Here is a 6,000-nt window from a genome sequence, read left to right on the forward strand (position 1 = left end):
ATCAAGATGAGGAGGTTCTTACATGCAGGTGGAGCAGAATAGCAGAAGGCACAGATTTTTCATTGCTTTATCTTTAAGATGCCTGGAGCTTGATTTGCCACTGGAGCGTATAAACCAGTTTTATGGTCATCATTACTCTGCTGACTTCAGTGACATCACACCAATGTAAAACTCATGTAATTGACTGGAGAATTAGGCTGGTCTTTGAGACAATATTTTTAGAATATGCCCAAGGTTTCTAGTACAACTTTGTTCAACTTAGTTAAAACACAACTGCTAGAATATGAATACATGAAGATGGAACAAAGGTCTTATTTGTATGAGTACATTACTTTGTCTGGTGAATCCACAAATGAGCTATTAGTGTCTTCACAAACAAAAGCTGTGAGCTAACTAAAGGCCACCTGCCTCACACAACTCCACAATTTATTACCTCTGTTTATGGGATGCGATGTTATACACAATACATGTGAATATGCACAGTCATTCATGGGTATATTTATCTATATGAAAAATATATAGAATAAATGGGTTGTAGTCGGGCACAAAATATTTGTTTCATCTCTTACTTCTCACCTCTCTATATCTTTGTTTGAGTTAGGCATATTTTCAGTGAGGAGAGACAATCATTTGCACATATGATAAAAGGTCATCAACATATTATAGTAAGGTTACAAAGAATACTTTAGTTGTAAAGTATTAGTAAGTCATTTAACAGAGGCAAACCTGTTTGATGAACTGAACATATTTTCTGCTACTGCACCAATGTTTTCATTTCATATGGATCAGTGTCATATGTGCTTATAGAACAGAACTAATTTGAAAAAAAATTCAAGAACAGAAGACAGCAGCTTTATGTACCAGTATATACACTTGTTCTGAAAAAGCTGCATTTGAAACACTGATTCTTTAATGGTTCAGTTACCTCAGCTATTTATTCTCAACTCCAAAGAACATATCAATTTCACTAGCTTGGTTATACCCACAATAATCCATTTCATTTCCTTTACAAAAAGATAATGCACAACAAGAATCTTAAAGTTTCCTAGAAAATGACATTACCAAACCTTTTTATATTATGCTGGTATCTCTGACCTAAGTGAAATAAACTGCTCCTGAACTTGCAACCCATATTTAATAATCAAACACTGTTTTGTTGTGGACAAAGTGATTTTTAATACTCAGAACAAGCACTTTTATCACCTTTCATAATCAAGACCTTATTTGTCCTTACCTACATATATATCAAGTCCCTATAACTGAACTGTCATTTAGTATTTGTTTATTAATGCATTGCTTTGGACTCATTCAATTAGTTTGAAAGCAATTTTGTTTTGGAATGATTTACTTTCATTTTTATTGCATTGTTCTTGTTACTGAAAAATGTCTGTATCAGTACATTAAGTATGAAGCACCTGTATTGTGAAGCATAAATAGTATTCTGTATAGTAAAATCCCTGTTTATAATAGAGTAACAAAAACAGTCTGCAAAACAAGGGATGTGCTTTTTCCAAAATATTTAAATATTTCATCACATTGACAGTTGAAGACCCTTGTACAGAATTTGATTCTTACAGGCCACATTTGGACTTATTTTTCACTCTTGATCTGATAAATTCTTACTTGATAATCATAAGAAATGCTCTCATACACAAGCATCAGAGATGTCCCCTGTCACTCAGATCCATTAATTGACACATTCAGAAGCAGAGTTGGCTCATTACAGCCTGATAAGCTGAGTTTAAAATTTGTCTTTCACACTGAAGCTGAGGGATTTTGCCTGTATCCATCAATCAGTCACCAGAGGTCAACAACATCCCTGGTGTTCTTTCACCTAATTACTTTCCAAACTCTGAAGTCCATCTATTTATTCCTTCTCAGTTTATCCAGACAGGGTCTCAGCTGGGTTCCAGTCTCTCCACATAGATTCTTTTCTCACCGAGTAATTAGTTCAGAAAAGGCACGCCTCATGTGGTAAAGCACAAAATGATCACAAATGTGCTGCAGAGCTTTTCCATTAAAAACATATGGTCTAATTTTGTGTGTGCAAAGGTGAGGATGTGGGCAAAGAAAAGGGCTGGGAAGACTAAATTTGATCTCTGTAATCTTGGCCAAACAAAATTCCCTCTATCTGCCATAAGCAATTCCCCACAAGCAAAGAATTCACTTTGGCAGTGGCATGCAAGAATTCTGATGCTTGCTTGCTTCAGTGTGACACCAGTCAGTTTAATTCTCTCCTAGCACAGTAATACTTTATCAGATTCTGCTCTTAAAGACCCTCCAAGCAGCATCTTTTTACTGCAGATTTCAGAAAGCAATTTGAAATCTGCATATGAAATACAGTGCACAATGTTAATCAAAGTACATTTATTTACTACAGTGAAGTGAAAATTTGTTTTGTGTTTTTAAGGTGACAGCCAAAGCAACTAAAACTAATACAAACAGAAAGTCCTTGGATTCCTTTCGGCAAACTTTAGTACTTGAGATTTTCTTGATTATTTCTGAGTAGATAATTTGTTAAAGATGGAGTTCACTTAATAAAAGGCAGTTGGAAAAGAGAGGATCAACCCAATCAAAACTGAGCAGCATATTTCTCTCAAACCAAGAGCTTTTATCACACACCTGAGCTTTTGTGTACAGTATCAGCAAAACAAACTTCTGCAATAAAATGTGTTTCTCACAAATAATTAGTGTTCTATTCTGGATTTCTTTTTAAAATTTGCATTGATTTGAATATCATCCTTGATATGTCCACTGCAGCAGGGAGGGTCCACCAGTGGACCACATAATCAGCTAACAGCATTACAAACATTCAAACATGCACTGACCCTTGGAAAGGGATCAGTTGAGTGCTCAAGTATGTATGTGAATTTCAGTTATTGATATGGAGATTGTATTGAAACAGTTTAAATATTATTCATATGCATTCTACATAGAAATCCGTAAGTAAGAATAGTGCTTTCTACTGTATAAGAGCTAGGTATTATTATCATATAAACCTTCCCTGTAAAGCTCTGACAAGCCCTTAAACATTCATGAATTTGATCACACAACAATGCTGAATGAGGAAAGGCTTGTTAGCCTATAATTATGGATGAGGTCATTGCATGAAGCATTAATGGCTTAAGTAGTTCCATTGACTCCAGTGGTTTTTGAATTGGGTCATAAGTGATTTGCCTAAGGTTGCACAGGAATCTGTGGTAGAGCCAGAATAGAATACAGATCTCCCAACTCTCAATCTTGTGCCTTAACCATATCATCCTGAATACATGGGACTGGGGTATCTCTTCCATTGTATGTGCTTTGTGAGTGGAAATTACCACATAATTTGTGGTAAGAGCCTTAAAGTGAGGCTGAGCAGTTTCAGCACTTACTAAGAGAATGTGCTATGCTATGAAGAGTACCCAGAATGCTACCCATATTTTATTAAAGCCTCAGGACAGTGGTATATTGTGACCACTAAGTGATTAGCAATATTTAGCCTCAAGGAGAAATGCTGACTGACTTATAAATACTGAAAGACTTAAAGCTTTCAGTTAGTAGTTGGTTTCTTTTGTTTGAAGAGAAACATTTAAAGGGGTTCGAGCCAATTTTTTTTGTGGATCTGATGTAAGATAACTGAAGTCAATGGGGTCCCACAGACCAAGACTATGCCTTTTTCGTTTTCATCTGATTATTAGGAAGACGTGTCCAGAGGAGTGGAGCAGTGTTTAAAATAAGAAGGGATTCTTTATGTTGTTTTAAGAGTTTCTAAGGACAATAAGAAGTGCAAATGTGTAGAGGCCCATCAGTATGTGACACAACTACTGCAGCTAATTAGATATTTGGTTTCTTAACTTATTCTTAGGTCAGTGGGAGAGATTCAACTATTTCCCCCCTTTATTCACCATGTTCAATAATGGTATAAGAACACATTGTCTTCCCATTCCTCTGCTCTTTAGGGTTATTAGAAGCACATTCTCTTTTCCCATTTCAATCAGTGCTAACAAATATGATGAACAAGACTTCACACATTAGAAAAACCAGGAAACACCTTTCCCCCAGCAACTCATTCACACTTCCACTGAAGTAAATGATAGTTCTGAGACTTCTGACATATATGTACAATTTGAAAACCATACCCCAGAGTCACAGCCAAATAATATTAAAATCATATTTCATTCCAGAAGCCTGTGCTGTTAGTAGAGATTCCCCCCTTTATCATCTTAAGTTTTTTTTTTTTAAATGAGATTGGCCATGAAATTTAATGTCACTTACTTGTAGTTGTTTTTAAGATCTGCTTATTATTTTTAAGATCAGCTGCGGCCTGTCAGAGTTCCCTAAATCCCTATTAGACTTTTTAAATGAAATATGAGGAGGCTGAAAGTTCTTTTCCATGAGGAGGGGAACTTTATTTCTATATATCTTCAAAAAGGTTTCAAGTCTTGGATTTTACCCAGTTAGGTCTTCTTCCCTCTCTCTCCTGTTCTTCTTCTACTCATTTTTTCTCTCTCCCTTTCCTACTTCCGTCTCAGATTTTCCCAGGCTCCCCCTGATGATGACTCAGCAGACTGCTATGAAGGTATCGAGCCATTGAATCTACCACTGTTTTAAGCCTCCCAAGTCTGAACAGAGTCCAGGCACTATCCCAGTCTTGGGATCCCTACGCACATTCTCAGGTGCAAGACCCTCTGTCTAGCACACCATCCTGAGGGCTGGGACCACACTGTCCTGCTTTTGGGAATCATTGTTGACTCCTTAGACTCCTTCTTCCCTCCCCCACACATACTTAAACACTATGTCAGAAATGTCAGAACTCCATCCAAAGGTGAGAGCCTTCTGGTTTACTTCAAGAGGACCACATGGTAGGTGTAGCACATGTAATGCCTACATAGCCTGGTTGGTGGCGGCTGGAATCAAACCTGGGATTTCTGAAGCTTAATGTATGGGACTCTAATGCACGATCTAAAAGACATTTCGCCTAGCCAGCCCTGGAGAGAGCTCATCATTCTCCAGCTGGTCTATTAGCCATTAGCAGGTCACAGAGTGCCAGGAAGACATATAGGACACTTTGCACAGAATTCTAACACATTCTTGCTTTTTACTTAATCACACAAGAAATAGCTAGATCTACAGAAAAAATAATGAATCCTACACACATTTCCCTGCCTCAGCTTCCTCACTATTCCAAGGCATTCTTTGTTCTGAGGTCAGAGCCCCATGGGTCCATCCTTCTGCTCCAGAGAATTCTTTGTGTTCTGAAACAGAGCCTTCTTTTTATATCATCTTTCTTGCTCTGACCCTGGTCTATTCTCTTCCTTCCCTCCTGCCCAAACTTCTTGTTTGTCTTCCGCTTGTGAGTCCCTTTATGGACTCCTGCTTGGTCACCTGTCTTCTCTGGCCTGTGTTTGTGAATATTCCATTCTCCTACTTCCACCCCTTTCCTTAGACAGGAAGAAGTATCGTCTCTCAGCTCAAGCAAACCCAGTTAGCATATCTATTGCCCAGTCAAAGAAATCATTAAAATCCCTATTGTCCTCAGTCTGGTGTATTTGTGGTGCAGGTCCTGTAAGCAATAGTGGACACACAGTTACACAAGGACTTCCCATTATACAGCAGTTCAATAACTTAATAATAACTTCACAGTATCAACTAGAATTCATAAGTTGCAGACAGATCCCCAAATCACCAGAGTTTCTCTTTTACTTATTATCCCTCGTTTTCACATCTGCTAGCCCACCATGGAGGTGGAAAATGGAGAGGTCTCCAAAAGGCAGGGAACAATAGGACCCAATGAGTCTCTATTGTATGACTGTTTTGCCTTTTCTCAAGACCGGGTAGCACTTTGTTTTCCCATAACAGGGAGACTTCTTACTGTATAATTTCTCCTTCTCTATTCTCAAGCAGACAGTGAGAGCACTCCTTCAAGTGTTCTCACAGCACTGTATACTGTAAATCAATGCAATTCTAATTATTTCACATTGATTTTATTTATATTTAAATTTTTTACTGTTAGCTAGA

This window comes from Lepidochelys olivacea (genome assembly GCF_965140295.1).
Source record: "Lepidochelys olivacea isolate rLepOli2 genome assembly, chromosome: 4".
Taxonomy (NCBI): domain Eukaryota; kingdom Metazoa; phylum Chordata; order Testudines; family Cheloniidae; genus Lepidochelys; species Lepidochelys olivacea.